The 25893-nt window shown below is 42.1% G+C and overlaps 1 protein-coding gene across 1 annotated transcript in view; it reads right to left on the reverse strand.

The window, feature by feature from the left end:
* Positions 1 to 23800, reverse strand: part of CSRNP3 (cysteine and serine rich nuclear protein 3) — a 144587-nt gene extending 120787 nt beyond the window's left edge. The window contains exon 1 of the mRNA XM_083153919.1: positions 23648 to 23800. The gene's annotated coding sequence lies outside the window, so the exon portion shown is untranslated. The remainder of the gene's footprint in view (positions 1 to 23647) is intronic.
* Between the last annotated feature and the right edge of the window lie 2093 nt (positions 23801 to 25893).

Genomic DNA, 25893 nt, shown 5'->3' on the forward strand with positions numbered 1-25893 from the left:
TTATAAACCTAATGAAATACTATGTTGTTCTTGCTTTGGCATTAGTCCACATTAGCAAAACATTAAAAAGCTAAATTAGACATACTGTATTATAGTGTAAACTCTGAAGTTGTAATTGAGAATGTATTTTTGTTTTATTACTAGTTTGAATGCAACAAAAATGGGCCCAGAATCAAAGACAACAGACAGATCATTAATAAATGTAGATTTCCCACTGTATTCAGAATCGGTTGTAATTAGTTTCCTCTCGCCGTAAGGACCTGGGGAGGAGAGGGGGTGGAAAGAGGAGGAGCAAGGTCGGAACGAGGGACCCAAACGGACCCTCACAGGCTTGCTTCACTCGACAAGCTTCGGGCGGGTTGGGATCATATGGTCTACAGCATGTTGGTCTACAAGCATTAGGTCGACATTAGGTCAACATGGGGAAAGGTCGACATGGTTCTAAGTCGACATGGCTTTAGGTCAACAGGTCATTAGGTTGACACAAGCCTTAGGTGGACATGGTCTAGGTCGACAGTCAAAAGGTCCACATGGGGTTTTTCACTGTTTTTTACCCGAATGTCGACACAGTCGACATGAACACAGTTTGAAGTGCACTGCATCCCCTCGCATCGCTCGCAATGCTTTGGGCAAGGTGCCTCGCTGTGCTCGGCACACTAATTTATTTTCTCACCATGCCCTAGTGGGGATGCAGTTTATATCCCGGCGGTCGGGATCCCGGCGTTCAGAATCCCAACGCTGGAATCCCGACCGCCGAAATCCCGACCGCCGAAATCCCGACACTTTCTCCCTCCGTGGGTGTCCACGACACCCCTGGAGGGAGAATAAATTAGCGTGCCCAGTGTAGTGAGGCACCGGGCCCGCTGCGTGGCGAGCACAGCGAGCCCGCAAGGGGGGGGCGATCCACGTCCCCCCCCTTGTCGGGATTTAGGCGTTCGGGATTCCGGCGTCGGGATTTTGAACGCCGGGATCCCGACCGCCGGGATTTCATACTGAATCCCCCTAGTGGATGGTAGGGCATGAAATACTGCCTGGCTCATAAAACATTGAAAAACCCCATGTCGACCTTTTGACTGTCAACCTAGACCATGTCGACCTAGAACCATGTTGACATTGAACCATGTTGAGTTATCTCCATATCGACCTTATGGTGTTCACCCAATGCTTGTCGACAAGCATGCTGTAGACCAAATTACCGTATCCCCTTCGGGCACGCTTCACTCGCAACCAGGTTACTAAAGACAACCACTGGTGGCGTGGATAGTGAAGGAGTAATCATGCGAAGGAAGCATGGTGAACGAAGCAATCCCACGTGGGTCCGTTTGGGTCCCTTATTCCAACCTTGCTCCACCTCTCCCCGCCCCCTCTACCTGCCCCTACTCTACCCCAGGTCCCAACGGCGATGGGAACTAGCCGCAACCATTCAGAATCGTCAGCTGCAATGCAACCATGCAACCATCCATCTGCTGGTGAAGGCATTTATCCTCAGCATGGAGACCTGTCCATGGCGCAAGAGTTCCAACTGAAATCAATTGGATGTTCGCAAATCCTCACCTCCGAATACCCTACAATGTGCCAACCATAAATTTATAATATGTGTGCACTCCAATTGCTGCCTAGTTCCACCTATTCAGGTGCGTCTATTCATGCCTCACAGCGGCAAAAATGGGGTGTGACCTCGCTGAGAGCCACACGTATAGGCCACGTCCCTTTCATTAGGCCACACCCCCAAAATTGGTGACCGTCCCTCCTCCTGGCTGAAAGTTGGGAGGTATGCATTTGGGCCACTCGCAAGGCAGTGTTGCACATAGGTTTTGTTCATCGAAGGGAAGAATGGGGACGGCAGAGGGCCCCTGGTCCCTGCATGTGTGTGTCAGTGACTGTGTGCACTTATGATGTGTGTATGTGTCAGTGTGCCCATTGTCCCCCTCTGTTACTCTTCCCGCGTCTCCCGCTGTCACTGTCCCAGCATCCCCCACTTTCACTGACCCTGTTTCTCCCTCTGTCACTGTCCCTGCGTCGGCAACTGTCACTATCCCACGTCAGCCACTGTCACTGTCCCCGCGTCAGCCACTGTCACTGTCCACAAAAATGGATTCAGTATGAAATCCCGGCGGTCGGGATCCCGGCGTTCAAAATCCCGACGCCGGAATCCCGACCGCCGAAATCCCGACCAGAGGGGGGACGTGGATCGCCCCCCCTTGCGGGCTACGCTCGTCACGCTAATTTATTCTCCCTCCAGGGGTGTCGTGGACACCCACGGAGGGAGAAAGTGTCGGGATTTCGGCGGTTGGGATTCCGGCATCGGGATTCTGAACGCCGGGATCCCGACCGCTGGGATTTTAACTGCATCCCACAAAAATGCCTGTTTTACCTGATACTAAGCTCAGCGCATGTCACTGCTGCTTATCATACACAATCCATGATAAATCAGGCCCTTAATGCTTTAGTTTAGACAAGAACAGTACTTTATTCATAAGACTTATTTCTAATTGTCTCCCATATTCAGGGAAGGGAAAGCATCAGATTAGAGCAGGATTAAGTACACTTATGTGGATTATACACACATGCAGCCTGCTTGGCAGCCACTTCCACACTACAGCGGCCCCTCTGATTGAGCTGAGCACTCTCATCATGGCTGGAGGAAGAAGAGTCAGGGTGGATGAAAGCTGTAGACCGGTACAGGGAGGTAAAACTGGCGGTAATAGATTGTAAGCATTGTATAGTTAGGCCAGCCAACCCCAGTGTGTGACGAGAATAATTCTGTACACTGCCCATCTGGGATTACCAACAATCCAAACTCAGGACAGACTTTCTGATTTCAAGACTGTTTGAAATGCTAAATGTGATCTGCTTGCCGATATCAGCGCGATGCCCATTTATTGCTGTATGTCTGTCCACAAACTGATCCATTAGATAAACTTGGCAGCAAGAGAATGTACCATAACTGTTTACTGTCTCCTACCGTCGGCAGGGCCTAAAGTGGTCAGTTGTTCCCCCTCACTTTAACCCCTGACCGTCCGTATTCTGATGACAAGTTTGCTCACGTGCAAATTTGTCATTATTAGTAGCCACTTCGCTCTCTTGTGCAAGGCCATACAGAAAGATACTGTCTGCAACTTGCCGTGACCTTACCTAAAAGCAATGACATATCCAGACAGGTCTGCCTTCACAAATTGTGGAGCCCAGGGCTAACAAAATGGGTAGGGCCTCCATAGGGTAAAGGTGGGGCAGAAAGGTAGGTGGAGCTGTAATAATATAGGTGTAGCTACAGCGAAGGTGGGACGTCCTAATTATAATTATATAATTCCAAGCTCTAATGGCAATGTGAACGTGGCACTAGCACCTGATTGGCTGCACATCTGCTGCTAGCTCGGGAATCAGCCGTAAAACCCAAGCAGAAAATAATTGGTTATGCTATATTGGAAACTGTTGAAAACATAAATCGTAGCAGTAGTGTGGTGTATGTGTACAGAAAAATGATTTAAAGTGATTTCAGCCAAAAATTATACCTCTCTCTCTTACAGACAGCATGTAGTACACACGTGCACTCTCCCTCTTGTGCGAGTATAATCTTTGAATATTATCACCTGGTAACAGCTCTCCTGGCCATGTTGTCCCCTCCCTTTCCTCAGCATCCGCGTGGGTAATCATTCACTGTGGCTCCTCTCCTCCACATCAGAATGGAGACACAGGTGTGACATCATCTTTCCTAACTGGCCCAAACAGAGGGACTGGAGCGAGAGATAGCTGGTGGACGGGACATCCAGAGGGACGCCTGGTGGGCGGGACAACCAGAGGGATGCCTGGTGGGCAGGACAACCAGAGGGACGCCTGGTGGGAGAGACAACCAGAGGGACGCCTGGTGGGCGAGACAACCAGAGGGATGCCTGGTGGGTGGGACAACCAGAGGGACGCCTGGTGGGCGAGACAACCAGAGGGACGCCTGTTGGGCGAGACAACCAGAGGGACGCCTGGTAGGAGAGACAACCAGAGGGACGTCTGGTGGGCAGGACAACCAGAGGGATGCCTGGTTGGGGGCGAGACAACTAGAGGGATGCCTGGTTGGGGGCGAGACAACCAGAGGGACGCCTGGAGGGCGAGACAACCAGAGGGATGCCTGGTGGGTGAGACAACCAGAGTGACACCTGGTGGGCGAGACAACCAGAGGGATGCCTGGTGGGAGAGACAACCAGAGGGATGTCTGGTGGGCGGGACAACCAGAGGGATGCCTGGTTTGGGGCGAGACAACCAGAGGGACGCCTGGTGGGCGAGACAACCAGAGGGATGCCTGGTGGGTGAGACAACCAGAGGGACGCCTGGTGGGTGAGACAACCAGAGGGACACTGTTGGGCGAGAAAACCAGAGGGATGCCTGGTGGGCGAGACAACCAGACGGACGCCTGGTGGGCGAGACAACCAGAGGGATGCCTGGAAGACTCCTCATGTGCTGTCTCTTATTATTCCTGCAGCGGCAGTGCAGCATGCAGGTTGGGTGGGCTGGCAGCGGAAGGAGGCACGGTGGCTTCTGCTTACATTGCCGCTCTCAGTTCATGGTCATGTTGTCGGCGGGCAGTAGACGGAGACGGGGCAGTTCACATTTCAAATGCAGCCTGAGCCTGCACGTAATCAGGCTGCTGCTGCCTGATTATGGTGGTCAAGGTGGGCGGATGGAGGCTCCTGTAACAACTGTCAAAACTCAGTTCCAGCCCACTTTATCCCCTGCCCGGGCACCATTTCTGTGCGGGCCGGGACCCAAGTACAATCAGACTCTCCCTGATGGCGGCCCTGCATCCAGATAATATTCTACATCACATTACATTGATACATCACCTATATCCCATTACACCTTATCACATTGCCATATCACCTACATCACATTACATTGCTATATCATCTACATCACATTACATTATGATTGCTACATCCCCTATATCCCATTACACCTTATCACATTCCCATATAACCTACATCACATTACATTGCTATATCACCTACATCACTTTACATTGCTACATATTCTACATCCCATTACATCTCTACATCACCTACATCACATTACATTGTTACATCACCTATATCACATTACATTGCTACGTCACCTACATCACATTACATTGCTACGTCACCTACATCACATTACATTGCTACGTCACCTACATCACATTACATTGCTACGTCACCTACATCACATTACATCTCTACATCACATTACATTGTTACATCACCTACATCACATTACATTGCTACATCACCTACAGTACATCCCATTACATCTCTACATCACCTACATCACATTACATTGTTACATCACCTACATCACATTACATTGCTACGTCACCTACATCACATTACATCTCTACATCACCTACATCACATTACATTGCTACGTCACCTACATCACATTACATCTCTACATCACATTACATTGTTACATCACCTACATCACATTACATTGCTACATCACCTACATTATATCCCATTACATCTCTACATCACCTACATCACATTACATTGTTACATCACCTACATCACATTACATTGCTACGTCACCTACATCACATTACATCTCTACATCACATTACATTGTTACATCACCTACATCACATTACATTGCTACATCACCTACATCACATTACATTGCTACGTCACCTAAATCACATTACATTGCTACGTCACCTACATCACATTACATCTCTACATCACATTACATTGTTACATCACCTACATCTCATTACATTGCTACATCACCTACAGTACATCCCATTACATCTCTACATCACCTACATCACATTACATTGTTACATCACCTACATCACATTACATTGCTACGTCACCTACATCACATTACATCTCTACATCACATTACATTGTTACATCACCTACATCACATTACATTGCTACATCACCTACATTACATCCCATTACATCTCTACATCACCTACATCACATTACATTGTTACATCACCTACATCACATTACATTGCTACGTCACCTACATCACATTACATCTCTACATCACATTACATTGTTACATCACCTACATCACATTACATTGCTACGTCACCTACATCACATTACATCTCTACATCACATTACATTGTTACATCACCTACATCACATTACATTGCTACATCACCTACAGTGCATCCCATTACATCTCTACATCACCTAAATCACATTACATTGTTACATCACCTACATCACATTACATTGCTACGTCACCTACATCACATTACATCTCTACATCACATTACGTTGTTACATCACCTACATCACATTACATTGCTACATCACCTACAGTACATCCCATTACATCTCTACATCACCTACATCACATTACATTGTTACATAACCTACATCACATTACATTGCTACATCACCTACATCACATTTCATTGCAACATCACCTATATATCCCATTACATCTTATCACATTGCCATATCACCTACATCACCTACATCACATTACATCTCTACATCTCCTACATCACATTACATTGCTACATCACCTACATCACATTACATCTCTACATCACCTACATCACATTACATTGCTACATCTCCTATATCACATTACATCTCTACATCTCCTATATCACATTACATCTCTACATCTCCTACATCACATTACATTGCTACATCTCCTACATCACATTACATTGTTACATCACATTACATTGCTACTGTACATCACCTACATCCCATTACATTGTTACATCACCTACATCACATTACATTGTTACATCACCTATATCAGATTATATTGCTACATCACCTACGTCACATTACATTGCTACAGTTTTCATTGGAACCATTTGCACCATATAATCACTGTCATTTTGCACACTGTGGGGTAGATGTATTAAGCTTGGTGAAGTGATAAAGGGCCAGATGTACTAAACTTGAAAAGTGATAAAATGAAAAGTGATAAACCACCAGCCAATCAGCTCCTACCTGCCTATGTCTCAGGCTGTGTTTGAAAAATGACAGGTAGGAGCTGATTGGTTGGTGGCTTTTCACTCTCCATTTTATCACTTTTTAGGGCTTAGTACATCTCGCCCAAACTGTCTGGTTTTTATCACCGACCAATCAACTCCTACCTGTCAACGAACCCTGTAACTTCACAGGTAGGAGCTGATTGGCTGGTGATAAAAACCAGACAGTTTATCACTTTACCGAGCTTAATAAATATACCCCTGAATGTAATTCTCACTATATTGTCCTGTTTTCTATGCTTAACATTAAAAAAATTCAAAAATACATATTTGCAGCTCAACATCCTCTAGATGGTTCCACTCATGAACTTCCCATATGTAAATGGAGATACGGTCATTAGGTCGAAAAGCATTGGGTCGACACTATTAGGTCAACATACAGAAAGGTCTACATAGGTCTAGGTCGGCATGGGACCAGGTGGACATGTCATTAGGTCGTCATGGGCAATATCGACAGTCAAAAGGTCGACATGGTTTTTTTCACAGCTTTTTGAGCCGACATGTGCCGACAGGCGGTATTTCATGCCCTAGCATCCAATAGGGCGTGGTGGGAGAATAAAATAGTGTGCCCAAAGCATGGCGAGTACAGCGAGCCATGTGAGGGGATGCAGTGCTACGCTTCAGTGTCCATGTCGACTGTGTCGAAATTCACTTTAAAAAACTGTGAAAAACCCCATGTCGACCTTTCCCATGTTGACCTAATGCTTGTGTCGACCTAGACCCATGTCAACCTTTCTGCATGTCGACCTAATGGTGTTGACCCAATGCTTGTCGATCATTGTGGTGTAGACCTAATGATCCATACCCTGTAAATGCTTAGCTGGAGTGGCCCTTATTAATATATTAGAATATTATGACCATTTGACGCTACCTGGTGTTTTTCAATAAAGCTTCTATCTGTGTTTCTTATGCATCTGTTTATCCTCTGCTGCTGGTGCTGCTTATGAGGAATATGATTAACAGAACAATTCCCTAGTCCCACACAAAGGGTTGGCCAGGCTCCAGCATGTACTGCACGCAGGAAGCCTCAGTCTGCCCTTGCAGATTCCAGTAGGCACACAACATGCAGTTTGATTTTGACAAGCCCTTCCTGTCATCGGGATCATTCTATAGCAATTGTATCACATTCATTAACTGACAGAACTGTGCTTATCCTCCTGATAATAGAAGCGGTCATTATAATTTTATTCTTTAACCCTTTCAATGTATCAGCAGTGAATGTGATGAATATTTTTTTCAACTTCGCAAATGTATCTCTGTGATACTGGATCAATTTTTTTTTCTTGGGGGGGGGGGGGGGGGGGGGGTATTACTACAAAGAAAACAGATATCTCCCAGCCATATGGTAGGTTTTGCAGCTCAGACTCATGGTTGTCATGACAACTGAGAAAAGAGACGAATCAGGGGTTTGAAATGTTGTAATGGACGATATCTGGTGGGAAATCATTGGCTGGCACCAGAAATTCTTCATAGAATTTGTCCCGAAAATCTGTTTTTCTTTTAACCCTTTCACTCCTGTGTACAGAACACAGAAATGTATGTTTAAATAAATAAGTCACTTTATCAATCAGAGTTTCTGTGACTGAAATAATGGAGCTCATTGCATTATTCACATCCCAAAATATTAGTGTGCACACTACAGTACAATATATACCCTCAGCATATATTAGTGTGCACACTACAGTACAATATATACCGTCAGCATATATTAGTGCGCACGCTACAGTACAATATATACGTGCGCACGCTACAGTACAATATATACCCTCAGCATATATTAGTGCGCACACTACAGTACAATATATACCGTCAGCATATATTAGTGCGCACGCTACAGTACAATATATACCCTCAGCATATATTAGTGTGCACGCTACAGTACAATATATACCCTCAGCATATATTAGTGCGCACGCTACAGTACAATATATACCCTCAGCATATATAAGTGTGCACCCTACAGTACAATATATACCCTCAGCATATATTAGTGCGCACGCTACAGTACAATATATACCCTCAGCATATATTAGTGCGCACACTACAGTACAATATATACCCTCAGACTATATTAGTGTGCACGCTACAGTACAATATATACCCTCAGCATATATTAGTGTGCACACTACAGTACAATATATACCCTCAGCATATATTAGTGTGCACGCTACAGTACAATATATACCCTCAGCATATATAAGTGTGCACACTACAGTACAATATATACCCTCAGCATATATTAGTGCGCACGCTACAGTACAATATATACCCTCAGCATATATAAGTGTGCACCCTACAGTACAATATATACCCTCAGCATATATTAGTGTACACCCTACAGTACAATATATACCCTCAGCATATATTAGTGTGCACGCTACGGTACAATATATACCCTCAGCATATATTAGTGTGCACACTACAGTACAATATATACCCTCAGTATATATTAGTGTGCACGCTACAGTACAATATATACCCTCAGCATATATTAGTGTGCACGCTACAGTACAATATGTACCCTCAGCATATATTAGTGTGCACGCTACAGTACAATATATACCCTCAGCATATATTAGTGCGCACGCTACAGTACAATATATACCCTCAGCATATATAAGTGTGCACCCTACAGTACAATATATACCCTCAGCATATATTAGTGCGCACGCTACAGTACAATATATACCCTCAGCATATATTAGTGCGCACACTACAGTACAATATATACCCTCAGACTATATTAGTGTGCACGCTACAGTACAATATATACCCTCAGCATATATTAGTGTGCACACTACAGTACAATATATACCCTCAGCATATATTAGTGTGCACGCTACAGTACAATATATACCCTCAGCATATATAAGTGTGCACACTACAGTACAATATATACCCTCAGCATATATTAGTGCGCACGCTACAGTACAATATATACCCTCAGCATATATAAGTGTGCACCCTACAGTACAATATATACCCTCAGCATATATTAGTGTACACCCTACAGTACAATATATACCCTCAGCATATATTAGTGTGCACGCTACGGTACAATATATACCCTCAGCATATATTAGTGTGCACACTACAGTACAATATATACCCTCAGCATATATTAGTGCGCACGCTACAGTACAATATATACCCTCAGCATATATAAGTGTGCACCCTACAGTACAATATATACCCTCAGCATATATTAGTGTGCACGCTACGGTACAATATATACCCTCAGCATATATTAGTGTGCACGCTACAGTACAATATATACCCTCAGAATATATTAGTGTGCACGCTACAGTACAATATATACCCTCAGAATATATTAGTGTGCACGCTACAGTACAATATATACCCTCAGCATATATTAGTGTGCACGCTACAGTACAATATATACCCTCAGCATATATTAGTGCATATATAAGTGTGCACCCTATAGTACAATATATACCCTCAGCATATATTAGTGTGCAAGCTACAGTACAATATATACCCTCAGCATATATTAGAGTGCACGCTACAGTACAATATATACCCTCAGCATATATAAGTGTGCACCCTACAGTACAATATATACCCTCAGCATATATTAGTGTGCACGCTACAGTACAATATATACCCTCAGAATATATTAGTGTGCACGCTACAGTACAATATATACCCTCAGAATATATTAGTGTGCACGCTACAGTACAATATATACCCTCAGAATATATTAGTGTGCATGCTACAGTACAATATATACCCTCAGAATATATTAGTGTGCACCCTACAGTACAATATATACAGTCAGCATATATTAGTGTGCACGCTACAGTACAATATATACCCTCAGCATATATTAGTGTGCACGCTACAGTACAATATATACCCTCAGCATATATTAGTGTGCACGCTACAGTACAATATATACCCTCAGAATATATTAGTGTGCACGCTACAGTACAATATATACCCTCAGAATATATTAGTGTGCACGCTACAGTACAATATATACTCTCAGACTATATTAGTGTGCACGCTACAGTACAATATATACCCTCAGAATATATTAGTGTGCACGCTACAGTACAATATATACCCTCAGCATATATTAGTGTGCACGCTACAGTACAATATATACCCTCAGAATATATTAGTGTGCACTCTACAGTACAATATATACCGTCAGCATATATTAGTGTGCACGCTACAGTACAATATATACCCTCAGAATATATGAGTGTGCACGCTACAGTACCATATATACCCTCAGAATATATTAGTGTGCACGCTACAGTACAATATATACCCTCAGAATATATTAGTGTGCACGCTACAGTACAATATATACCCTCAGAATATATTAGTGTGCACGCTACAGTACAATATATACCCTCAGAATATATTAGTGTGCACGCTACAGTACAATATATACCATCAGTATATATTAGTGTGCACGCTACAGTACAATATATACCCTCAGAATATATTAGTGCGCACGCTACAGTACAATATATACCCTCAGAATATATTAGTGTGCACGCTACAGTACAATATATACCCTCAGCATATATTAGTGTGCACGCTACAGTACAATATATACCCTCAGAATATATGAGTGTGCACGCTACAGTACATTATACCTGTATACCCTCAGAAAATATTCTCTTGCCTCTCTCAGGCCAAGGAAATGCTCCGTTTTCTTTGCATATGGGTCATTGGATCTATTTAGATCATCATGCATTGGGACAACCAGGTCGACAGGGCGTAGGTTGACACCTGAAATTTTTGACATGGCTAAGGTCAGCAGGGTTGGAAGGACGACACAAGCATTAGCCCGACAATGGCAAGGTTGACAGTCAAAAGCTTGACATGAGTTCACGTTTTGCTGTCATGAATGTCAACATAGTCGACACAGACACCACGTCCCTTTGCATTGCTTGCTATGCTTGGCACAATATTTTATTCTCCCTCCACGCCCAAAGTGGATGGTAAGGCATAAAATACCTCCTGTCAGCACATGTCGGCTCAAAAAAAAAAGTGAAAAACTCATATGGACTGTCGACCTTGCCATTGTCGACCTAATCTTGTGTCAACCTTTGAACCCTGTCGAACTTAGCCATGTTGACCTATTTTAGGGGTCGACCTAAGCCCTGTCGACCTTCAGTGGTCGACCCAGTGCATGTTGAATGTTAGTTGCTATCCATTATTGAGACTGCATTGATGTTGTAGAACTACAAGGCCCAGCATGCAGCTGCAAGCATATTGGTATTGTAGTTACAAAACAGTATGCGAGCCACAGGCTGCCCTTTCTGCTGTACAGATATAAACAAGGCAATACAGCAAGGTTGCCTACTTTCTGGCTTCCCCCTCCGGTAGAGGGCAGCCATTTCAGTGAGGGAGGGGGGCAGGGCCGATGATGGAGCGGGAAGGGGCGGGGCAGCCAGCGGATCATCTGGAGTGGGGGCATGGTCAGCATGATCGCTTCCTCGTGGCCACGCCCCCACCGTGATATGTCGATATTTCAGGCTTTGCACAGCGGGGTGCAGGGCTACATTTGGTCCCACAGTCCAACGGGGGGGGGGGGTTTGGGGGCGGTGTCACGGGAGACTAGCCACATTCCAGGAGACTTGCCCCCCTTTCCAGGTTCTGGGACCCTCCACCCTGGAATACAGTAGGTGCCAGAATATAATTGTTCCCAGAGAGAATTTGCAACTGAGCTGATGTCATGTGTGATATTGTCCTAGATTAAGAAATCCTCGTCATGCCATGTTTATTTCATTTCATTGTAATGTTTATTCTTTTAAGTATTTTAATAATTTCTTAATAACTATTTTCTTATACAGCCTAGAGTCAAACATAGATTGTAAGTATTATATTTGTCACACAGTAGAAGAGCAGTTGTTTTATGGAGTCAAAAGAGACATAACATTAGGACATTTCCGAGGACACATTGTTAGGCGCAGATTCCAGTAATTAAACAAGAGCATAAGAGCATAATACACAGTTGTTGATGATGACGTCAAAGACTAAAAAGATCAGGCAAACTTTTATTATTTGAAAAGCAGCCAAACTGTTTGGCGCTACAGTAAATGAAGTGTCCTTTTCTCCTACACAAATGAAGGCAGCTATTCTGAGGGTTACACACCACTAGCCTCCAAATGGTATATGGTCACTAAGTTGACATTGAAAAGGTCGACAGGCCTTAGGTAGACCCACTCAAAAGGTTGACATGGCTTTAGCTCGATAGGCCCATTAGATCGACAAAAGCATTAGTTTGACATGGGAAAGGTCAACAGTCGACATGGGGACAAGCTGATACGGTGTCCACTGTGTCGACATTCGGTCAAAAAAAAGAAAAGAAAAACCCACGTTGACCTTTTCACTGTTGACCTTCCCAATGTCGGCCTAATGCTTCTGTCGACCGAATAACCATGTTGACAATTTGAGGGTGTCAACCTTCAGTGGTGGACCTAATGCATGCCAATGTTCCTATGGTCGAGCTAATTATTCACACCCTCTCCAAATGACCAATGGGGTATACAGTACATAGCAAGAATCAAGCAGCGTTAAATTTGGTTCCTGGCACCTTTATCACACTACATATCAATAAATTGAACATGATGCTACTTCTTTGTCATCACATGACCTTCACCCAACAAAAGTCCCAGGGCATTGTACTGTACCCTTCCCAGGTATTTCCTGTTCGATAGCATTATTGGAGTCATTTAATGTAAGCTGGATCTAACAAAAGCATTGGGCTATAATCAATAAGACTGGTGCATACACACTGTACAATTTTTTTTGACCAATTTGGTTGAAAGACATTTCCATTGATCCCAGTGTCCTGGACGAAAGATATTGATGACAGACGAACGACGAATGATGATGCGCATACCCGCCAGTTGTTCATCAAGAGTTTTCGTCAACTGTCCCTGCAGCTCAATTTGGATATATTTCAAAAAGAGCCTATAAACAGTAGCTAGATCTTTCGTCTTTCGTCTGTCATCAATATCTTTCGTCAAAATCTTTCATCCAGGACACTGGGTTCAATGGAAATGTCTTTCACCTAAATTGGTCAAAAATATTGTACAGTGTGTAAATAAATATCATTTGAAAGACTTGAAAAACTGAAAGTAAATGAATACAGCATTTGCTTGCAGCAATATTCATTCCATAAAATGTAGAATAGTTTAAAGTTTAAATGGTGCATTGTTGTTTAGTTTGACCTATTTACACCAATTGGTCAGCTCACAAAATGCATCTAAACTTTCATGCAAATGTGTCATTTGCATATGCAATACAACTGGAGGTGTGGCTTGAAGCTTCACTAATAGCCCTTTCAGACATACTACCTGGGATTTCATTCCCGGGTTCGATCCCAGGATTTTAGTGAGCAGGGTCGATTGTAGGTGCTTAGGATCTGGAAGTGAAATCCCAGGTAGACCCTTTCAGACATTCACTAGTCCCGGGTTGATGCCCATATGTCTGATAGGGATATGAGAGTACCAAAAATGCTATAAGTTGCAGCACAGAATGCTTTAATGTATTGGAATTTTAGTGCAAATAATACATTTTGGAGCAGCTTGTGGGGATGTAGCTGTGACCTGAATTACATCAGGCACGTGAACCACTGCTTCCAGGAAGTCCTGATAATTTCATTTGGAATTATTTTATACGGTATTAAGTGTAGATCTCTCAGCTTTCTCTCTCATCTTAACTCTGCACTCTTCTACGTAGCACTCCAACAGCATTCAAATAACGTGCTGAAATGTGCCAAACTGGGGTGAAAGTTAGGGCGGAGTGTACTAAAGCCCCACTAGACCCCTTTTTCTGGCTCTTTACAGCAAGGGCTTTGACACAGAGGGTAAGAGTAAGTGGTGGGGGGCCTCACAGCACATGGCACATCAGGGAGCAACCCAGCACAGATTTTGTGGGAGTAGCGATATTATGCGAGTGCATCACTACACAGCAAAGTGCTTGCACATTACCGGCTGCCCCCTGGCTGCGCAGCCTAGAAGCAAAGCCAAGTGCAGCCTTGCTATTTTTTGGGTCACAGCAGATGCCACCACCCAAAACATCTGGCCATGCCTGCGCGTTGACCGGACTGTGCACCTGCAACACTGTATTACCATCACCTGTAGCAGTCCACCATCACCCCCCCCCACCCCCACCCCCCCCCCCCGCAATAATCTGAATAATTAATCTGCAAAAATTGTAATATCAGGAACACAAATTTTCCTGATGTTTCTACGATCATTTTTTAGGGCTATCCGATTTAATTGTAAACAGTTTTTCCAGGTGATTATTGTGTGTCGGGCCTATGCATGATATATCACCAACATAAATCAAGGAAGCAGATCAACAATACATTTTTATGTTGCAAATACTTAAATTGCTTTTTGATAACAGTTATGCCTATCTAATCCCGTTATTCCCTTCTTAATAAAGGGCAAATGAATACGCCAATACAAAAAAATCAGGAAGATGTTTGGTCATCTGTCTTGGTCTGCTTTCTTGTTCAAGTGGTACTGTATTATATACACAAGCATAATTCAATTCTGTTTGCACTGTATGTACAGTACAGTATGTATGTATGTGTGTGTGTGTGTGTTAGCAACATTCAACCCTCAAAAGCCATCATTTAGCCTCTCAGTCTGTAAATAAAATCCCCAACTGTTAGGATCAGTCTAATAGCTTTTAAATAAAGCTTCTAACAGAACGAGGCACCTGGCTTCCTCCCCTATAGAGCACTTGTGAGTACCTGACGCTAATGCACTGTACAATTCTGTATGGCTTCAGACCTCCGGTTACAAATGCAGCAGATTGATGCTTTCCGACAGCTTGAACATGTATGCTTAGACAAAGGGGAACGCACACACAATCTGCCCATGAAAAAGTCACTTCATATTACCCTCCAATATCAGTCAAATAGAAGAATACAAATATGAAAATGTCGCTGCTATTTCTATTTGTATGAGATTTAATAATTGTGTAACAAAAAGTGGTAAGGAAAAATCTAACATATTGTAACTCCGGATGTGTCTGGTGTTGCAAAATAACATAAAGCAAGAGTAATACATAATTCATGGAACAATGTTTTTGTGCTATGTACAGTAAGTTGTGTTTATTCAGTAGCATCCATTAGTACATCCTTAGCAGCGCATTTATCGCTTGCAAAATGTTGCTTATTGTATTATTTATACTTGCAGTGGGACGCTAGAAAGCAGTTTCTTGAAGCAAATCAAGTAACAACCTGTAATCATCTAACCAATTATTTCTGAAAAAAATAAATAAATAAACCATGGAAATTACATTTATAGGACTAGGTTTTGTTCTCCTTGCATTTCGGAGAAAATGTTCAATTGCCATTTGCACCCATACATTGCCAGATTTTTGTTCCATCCAGCCAGATTGGACAATAAATCTTTAGCTGTATGCTTAGTCTTAAGCTGCGTACACAGTGGCCGATATATATATATATATACAAGCCATTCAATTGAAACGGCCGATATATCGGCCAGTGAGTATTACCGAAATGTCTGTGAACAGCGTCATTCACAGACATATAGCATCAGCTGTGCAATGCATTGTGCTGTGTGTATGTGACCACTCGTACACCCACTCCCGAGGCAGTGGTGATTGACAGCTCAATGGGCGGAGGCATGCTGGTGCACAAGCCCAGTTGTGAAGTTGGTCCAGACGGATCGGGCAGCGTGTGTGGAGAACACGCTGCCCGATCCGTCTTTAACTATTTCCGCGGGTCAATTGATCTGCATATATATCTACTGGGTATGGGTCAATGGGTTGATCCATTGTAGGCCGACACCCATTGGGTCGATAGGGCATAGGGTGACACCTATAAAAGGTCAACAGGGACTTTAGGTCCATATGCCAATGTTGACATGTTGAAAAAATTTTTGGGGTGTCTATGTGAGTAAGGGTATTGCTTCATTTTGCATGGCTAGCTTTGGGCACATCGCCTCGCTGCATCATGCACACTATTTTATTCTCCCTCCACGCTCTAGTCGATGGTACTAGTGGATGGTATGAAAAACTGCCTTTAAAAAAAAAAAGAACTTTTTACGCCATGTTGACCTTTGACATGAGGATCTAAAGTTCTTGTCGACCTATAGTCCATGTCGACCATTTATTGGTGTTGACCTATGGCCTGTCGACATAAGGGTGTTGAACTAATGAATATAGATTGACCCAATGACCGTATCCCTATCTACCAGTGTGTTTCCAGCCTTAGGCACTTTGCACAAAGAGAAATGTATTTACCCGAGCAATTTTTTCAGTTCATAAATCCCCCCCATTGTACCAATATCACTCATGATCTTTCCCTGTCAGTTATACTGCAAGAAAATATTCATGTTTAGCTATTAGAAATTCAGGTACCGTCTATGGAGCTAATGAGACCAATTAATAACTATGTTTTCTGAGTCATAGGTTAGATTCATTCCAGTCACACAAATGGCCAATTTACAGGCACCTTTTATAAATTGGGTCGGAAAAGGAACACACTTTTCCAAAGATATGTTTATATAAACAGTGTATGAGACTGAAAATGGTCTTTGTCCATTTTAAAACGAATAAATCGTTGGCAACTTTTTTAAAACATAAAATATTTGTACATTTTTAATGTGTAATGAAAAAACTTCAAGTATGGGTATGAAATGCAGAGATCAGGACCCAATAGATATTTGAAGAGGTCAATTATATTGTCAACTGGTCCACACAGGTGGTCTTTTCACACGCATGATCTACTGTTATAAATGTGCATAAAAGTCTCTATTTGAGTGCTTCCTGCATTGCAACAAATGGTAAATGTTGAGATCATCGGTCTTAATGCTTCTAAAAGCAGGCTTGAAATAAGTATATGACATTGTGCTTCCTACCACATATAGGGACAGAATGTATGAGGCTAGAAATAAGGGCCTTTCATTTTACATTTATCTGTAATCATGTGGTTTTTAAAAACTAATTGATCAGACAATCTCAGTGTGAACTAAGGGCATAGGGAGAAGATTAAAGATATATTGTGATAAACCTATATAATAAATGGTGTGAAGTGTTAACACACAGATAGATAGATAGATAGATAGATAGATAGATAGATAGATAGATAGATAGATAGATAGATAGATCGGTAGATAGAAAAAAAAAGAGATAGATAGATAGATAGATAGATGGATAGATAGATATTACACAGCTTTTTCAGGTTCAGTAATAAAAATGGAGCTTACAGGCCTAGCCCCCATGCAGCTAGACCGCATGCATATAGGCCCTTATTCGGCAAATTCCTTCTCAAATGGACAAAACCATGTGCACTGCAGGGGGAGATGTAACGTGCAGAGAGAATTAGATTTGGTTGAGATATTTTGTTTCTGTGCAGGGTAAATACTGGCTGTTTTATTTTACACTGCAATATAGGTCTCACTTTGAAGTAAAACCCCACCCAAATCTTATTCTCTCTGCACAAGTTACATCTGCCCCTCCTGCAGTGCACATGGTTTTGTCCATTTGAGAAGGAATTTGCCATTGCGAGTGAACCAGAATAAGGGCCATAGTGTATAGTCCTGTCTCTCTCAGCTCTAGCTTGGGGATGGCCAATGGTGTGGTTAACATTGATAGTGATATGGTAATTGTACATCTATGGTTTCTAACTATACAATAGATGACTATCAGTGGTTACCACAACCAATGGTCTTCCTTGTCCTTTCATTGACAGGCCTGTGGGTCGATCAGAACATGAGGACCCCAGTACCTTTTAAAAAAAATGGCTATGCCATGCCACCGATGGAGTGAAACCATCTGGTTCACCCATATTGATGGCAAACGTATTCTACATTGACCACATACCATCAATGATTATAAATCATCAACGGTCGATGGACATCCCGGTAGATGCAAAGTCAAAGTTTCATGGTCCTCTCTGCAGATTTGGTCCCCTGTGCCCCACTGGACGAGTATGTCCACACAGCAGCCTGACTGGATTCTATAACCCCACCTGGGATGTATACATAAAAAAACAGCCTCACTTGACTGCACAGTCCCTATTGGACTGTCTCCACAGGTAGTGTTGCATAACAGCAGAAATTAATATAATCTATCAAATAAAATAGACAAATAGGGTGGAATTTCTCACACCCACAGGTCCCAATCAAGTCCCAATCAGCAGCCGCTCTGATGGAAGACCACTGATTGGCTGAGAGTGCTCTCAGCCAATCAACGGATTGCATAGTCTTTTGGTGTGTTTTTTTTTCAAATTCTGCTGCCGCTTCCCGCCCTGCCGCCCAGCACCTGCAGCTTCCAGTGGCCTGGCACCCGCCACTGCCTGTCCCGCCACTCACTCTCCTGCCCACGCCACTGCTGCAGCTCCCCAAGAGTTTTACATGTGATGAATTGCATGCAAAAAAGGCACATCAAGTGCCAAATTGTAAGGAAGCCTCCCAGGGAGCTGCAGGGGGAGCTCAAGGGGAGTTTGGTCTGACTTGTCCTTAGGACAAGTTGGACTGGTGTATGGGGGCCTTTAGCCTTTTTTTTCGTTTGGTGGTAACTGAGGTGGTGAAGAGCTTCAATGTACAATATCTTAACATGTGACTGTGCAGCGGGGTCCCATACTGTGTGTCACAAAGCAGTACTATATGTAACAGAATTTAAAAAAATCATTGTTTGATATTTACCTTAAAAATGCAGATCATAGCATCTTTGAAACAGGGAATCCGCTTCTCGCTCTAGGACAACCCAGATTTTGAAGCGCGACAGCGTCTTATAATATTTTCCTGGTTAATGCCCCATTTTCTATTTGACTACATTACCCACGGTTCTGTGCAGCACAAGCTAGGATGGTGAAGTTTGTAGTGTAGTAAAAATATCCACAAACACCAGCACTTGAGTCTGTGTACATACGGTAGATGCCAAAGGGGAATGCAGTTGTTGGCGGAGAATTAGAAAAATGCCATGAAGCAAAGGTTTTCCTGCAGATGTGGGGTTTAGCCATTGTTCAGGAATATAATATTCTATTCTACATATACAAACAATGTGCCGGTTTTCAGTAGTACAAGAATGCATTTGGGAATGAAACACAGGTATGGGTATGTAATTGATTTATATATGTAAACTCTTATGTTGAATTCATAAGTTAATGTGGCAGATAATTGCTTTTTCGTTGTTTTTGCCTGTATAATTAGTCAGTATACATTTGTTTTTAACACTACTGTACAGTTCTCTAACCCTTTTTGTATGAGTGATGTACGTTGCTATGACGACCTGTCTCAGTTCTCAGTGATGGTCATGGTACCATTATTTCTGTCTCTGCAGTACAGAGACAAATATTTCAGGCATGCTGTGTATTGTACTCTACGTATTAAACTCTTAAGGTTTTGGACAGTGGGGTTACATGGCAGCTACAGCTCAGAGAGCCCCCCACCCCCTTTTCTGGATCTTACAGAGCAATATATGCAAGACATAGTGGTATGCGAACGATGTCATACCTCACCCCCTAATGACATAACATACCACTGCAATTTTTCCATGCCTTCAGGTAGTTAAAAGGGGTATACTGGGAGAAGATAAAGGAAACCTATTATTTCTATTTAACTGTAATTATTTATTTAATGCTCTTTTTTGATTTGTGAATTACATGAGAGGAGGGATCTCCTCTTCCATGAGTATTTAAAGATTGGCCTACAGTATGGGCAGTATTCAATGATTTGTGCAAGCTGTAACAGCGAGCAGTGCTGCCTGCTCGCTGCCACGGCTCGCAGGGTCAGTATTCAATTGATCAATAAAAATAACAGGGTAAAGCAGCGCTAAAAAATGAAATTATTATTATTAAAAATGAAACTCACACCGATCGGATTTGATAGTTATTTTCACTATCTCTTCTATCTGGCTCCCTTACACCGCGGCTTGCAAAACATCCAAGCCCTAAACCCTGTTTTTTTATAATGCTATATACAATGGGATTAGGAATGCATGACCTGGAAGTAGAATGCTTCCATCGGATTGGTTTTATTATTATTTCTTTATTGGTTTTTGTATCGTTTTATATAAACGTAACTTATGAAGTCTCAAACAATTTATCCTTATATATATTGTCTCTGAGTAAGCTATTTTTATTATTATCTTTTAATTTAATACAAATAAATCAATGAATTATGCAAATGATCCAGGAAGTAAGTAGGGTATAAAAATGGAACCCATCAACATGGAGGGACACCTTGATAAAGCAGTCAGTTAGTACTGCGAAATGCTTGCTGCCCTCTGGACCCAATTTGGACAAAGACTTTTCCACCTACATCTTAAATCATCTGCCTTCACCTGCTCATTCATCTGATCGCACCTCTTCACATATTGGAAGTCCCTTGCCCTATTCATATGGACACGTGATCACTCGCAGTAGTGAGGACTCCCGAGTCGGCAAATTCCATCTTGTGCCATCCTTTGAGGCCATTACAATTACCACCAGGATACCATAAAGTGGTTTATAAGGACTCCATCAAACATATCACCGTGGATCAATGCAGGTTTCAATATCTACAATTGGTGATTATCCTCATTTGGGTCCATTTATCAATTCATGTACTGTTTTTAATTTAATATAATGTATTTTAATTGTTATTAATTTTTTCATTGATTTATTTGGTATAATTTCATTTTTTAGCGCTGCTTTCCCCTGTTATTTTTATTATTCAATTCCCCCCAAGGGAGCTGACTACTCCCTTAAGCAGCTGCTTTGAGTAGACAACTCACGGCAAGAGCTCTTTACTAACTTCTGGTTAGTTCTTTTTCTCTTTCAGTATTCAACTGATCCCCTGCACACACCTCGTTAGTTTTTTGGAGCGAGGGGGAAACGGTGTATGCAGCAAGGCTCGCTGCTAAATGCAGCGGACTCACTGCATTAGCCGCGAGCCTCGCTGTTTGGGGGAATCCTCATCGTCCTGACAGCGAGGATTCCCCCAGAATGTTAAAAATGGTGAATGGATGGCGCGGGGTTAAAAGGCGAGGATCACTTGTTTTCGGCTATTCCCGCCATTTCACCCCCTCGACGGCCTCTATGTGTGCAGAAGTCTGTGGGTCCTGTCGCCCTTTAAAAAAAAAAAAAAACTGCCACCTATGCAGAACAAAGATTCTGGGAATATTCCATTGCATGCATAGTAATCCAGCATTTCCCACGGAAATAGGCACGTACCACATTTCCAAATATATCTAAACAATATTGGCATGGACAGGCAGGAGGTAATGAAATCGAATTTGTTTATGGTGTACAGTGTACACCGTGCTGGAACCAGGACCCCTTGAACATGGCAAACCCTGCACGCAATATAAATCTGTAGTCAGTATGTGTGGAATTTTGATTTCTTGAGTGCTTCGAGTTTCATGAATATTCATGCATCTGTCTATGTCATTAATATCAAATTGGCCATCTCGGAGAAGAAGGAGAAATTAAAAAATTAATACCTGCATTGTTTAGAATTTGTGCATTGTAGGAGGAAGAATTATTTCTTAGACCTTCTATATTCCTCCATTTATAATTTACATTTAGCGTTTTTTAATTTGATTTTTCATAGACGCATTTTCTGATTGAGGACATAATAGTTTTATTCCTTTGGAATAATTGTTCAGCCGGCTCCCAGCTTGAGATAAGCCAGATGAATATATAAATATCATTGACTAAGATCAGAGTTTGTGATGTCACAGGACCTCTTGGGACCAACAGGAAGCACCAGATTTATTTACATTTACAAATGACTCAATGGAGGGGAATTAGCCACATGTCGTGGTAGTTTTTTAAACATATTAATGTATTTACCCAAACTAATATAATCATTTTAGCTCTTGAATTATTTCTATAATTTAATGTAAAAATTATGATATTACACTTTATTAATATTTTAGATTTTTTCAGTCTTTACTAAATTTATGCCAATTGGTAACCATATAGGATTGTACTGTTTTGCTATTTTTGCACAATTTAGGCAATTTGGTCTAAACAGTAAAAATTTTTATAGAGGTTTTCTTGCTTAATTTCCACTTAAATGTAATTTATTTTGATCTATTAATATTTCTACAATAGACTGGTATAATATTAAGCTTACAAATGGACTTAATTTGATTGTAAATATAGATTTAGAAATTTAGAAAAAATTAATTTCCTTATTCTACATTATAATGACTTCTATTATAAATTTCGATGTTTCAATTATACCGCAATCAAAGTAGCATTTTATAATACATTTACTTAACAAAGTAGTCAAAGGACGTATCAAATCCCATTATTAATTGATGCTGCTGTAAAATTTGTTGTAGCAATCTATATATTGTGACAATCTGTTAGGACAAAGGAGTCTCAAATATTAACAATACATTATTGTCTCATGGATAATTTGACAATGCACATGTCGATTATTACTGTTTATACTACAAATCTATACCAGTTCTCACCAGTCTATACACTAAATTGTCTAGAATCATAAAAAAAGAAACCAAACAATACATCAGGTACACACATATAATTTTTTCTTTTTTTATAAATGAAAACATTTTGTATATAGAATTTAATAACCCTAAAGTACCAATTTCTGCAAGTACAATAGAACAGCAATGATTCTGCACAAAGCATTTCTCTATAAGAATAAAAAAAAACTGACTTACTTATAACAGATTCTCTAGTAGCAACACCAGGGTACTGGTTACCGTGACATAAAGTATTGTATGATGGGTTAAACTAATGTTGCCTTAGCTGTGCCAAAGCATTCTAGGCAGAGCACTGTTCTGCATCAGATGTGCACTATACACAAAAGCTCATTTCCTTCTGACTGTGACATCACAGCCTCTCACTGGTCGATGCCGTCCGCCTGGTCACACGGGACCTGTCTGTAAGAAAGCAGCATCTCTGTGACTACGTAGGTTTTTACATTAGATTGGCAGTGAAAACTACTGGGAGAAGATGAACTATGCATATGGAAAATGAAGGGCATGGGTCTAGGAATAACAGAAGCGGAATTTGCAGGATGTGACAGTTCTAGCATATACAAGAAATAGGAAGCTATTATGTACATTTAATGCTTGTGCAGTTTAAAGGGAAATCCTAAAATTTGGAATTATGCTGGGTACACACTGGGCAATACTGTTTATCATCCATTTGATCAAATATATACAATACCATCAGCAGATGGTCAGCAGGTGTGTGCACCCAATATGTCTGTGAATGACAGCCATGCAGCATTGCCCATTGTCACAGCTGGGTTGAGAATGGAAGAAGCCCATCTTGCTAGAATGTGAGCACCGACATATGGGAATGGGTAAAAACCGGACCCAGACAAGACCCCGGAATGCCGGACCGTACATCAAACTCTGCATTCCAGAGCTTGTAGTGTCTGGTCCTGCGTTCCGGAGTCTTGTCCAGGTCTAGTTTTTACTTAGTCCCTCGACATATCAAGAGGGTGTTTGGTTGATAGGGTTACAGTGGTTAAGTCGATAGTCAATAGGTAGACACCAAAAGGACGACATGCAAAAAGCTTACATTGGCAAAAGGCTTTGAGAAAAGGTTGACATAAGCAAAAGGTCCACATAAAAAGTCAACATGGATTTTCCACATTTTATTTTAATCTTTTGGACTTTTTCATACATAACATCCATTTGGCATCCGAATGGGAATGGTAGAGTGTAGCTCAGATATGCTGAGCTACATTATGAGGAAATAAAAGGCACAGGGTTAAATTTACTTAAAATTCAAAATATGTGATGTTGCCCAGAGCAACCAATCAGATTCTCTCTATCATATCTCTATTGCATCCTAAAAACCTCAGCTCTTTTAATTGTATTACAATTACAAGTGCTACTAAATTTACCCCCACAGTGGCATCCAGAGAGGTGTGGCAGCAGACTCATGCCACAGAACCGGCACTGAGCTGTAAGGCAGGGAAGAGGCTGGGAGCTGGGGTCACTCATACATGCTATATGGAACTTGGTGAGCTGATATCAGCATCTCTCCCACAGTCTCGGCAATGCAGCGTGCAGTATACTAGTAGCTGTTGCTTTAATGCAGCCTGATTCTTATTGGCTGCTCGTAGCTGTCCAATGAGATTTACTGGGTTCCACAGTTGACCGCTTGATCGTAATTGAAGTTTTGACCAGCCCTGTAATAAATTAATGTATACCTCACTATAATGAACAAGTTGCCTCAACATTTACCTATTAATTTGAATCACAAAATTATACATTGTAATTTGTAATATAAGCAACTAACAGGCTGAATCAATAAACTACAGTCAACCCGGACTATATTATGAGCTAACACTGTCAGTTTACTTCTGGGTTTGACTGTGCATCTGTAAATTGAAAATCTTGTGATGGGCAATGGGAGCAGTTTCAGCCCACCGGAAAGGAATCCGAAGATCCCTATCTGGCAGGTATACCACATACTTGCCAACTTTTTTAGCTCCTCTCCAGGAGAAGCCTGAAGAGGAGATGCAGAGTCTGCTTGTTAGGGGACAGTGACGAAGTAAGTTGTTCTCAAGTCCCAGCCCCGTTACATTCAAATGTTGTGATTAGCAGGTCTACAAAGAGGGGGTGTGGCTAAGATGATCTGATTTGTGTTATTTTAGCCACTCCCCCTTTCCAAAGAGCCACAAATTCAGGTATTTGTCTCAGCACAGCAGCCAACAGAGAAATGGAAGGGGGGGGGGGGGGGTGTCTGGGTTGCATGCGGGAAACTTGCCCACCTGTCCAGGGGTCTCCTGACCATTCCATGGTATACTCTCATAGAATCTAGCTGGCTAACGCCTTATATCAATTGACTAAAGGCCCTACACTACACTACATACACTATGCTGCCGGTAGTGCTGTCGGTAGGGGGGCCGAGTCAGAGGTCAGACATGTAGCAGGTCCGACCTCCG

This window comes from Crinia signifera, chromosome 7 (genome assembly GCF_055691185.1).
Source record: "Crinia signifera chromosome 7, ASM5569118v1, whole genome shotgun sequence".
In the NCBI taxonomy this organism is placed as follows: domain Eukaryota; kingdom Metazoa; phylum Chordata; class Amphibia; order Anura; family Myobatrachidae; genus Crinia; species Crinia signifera.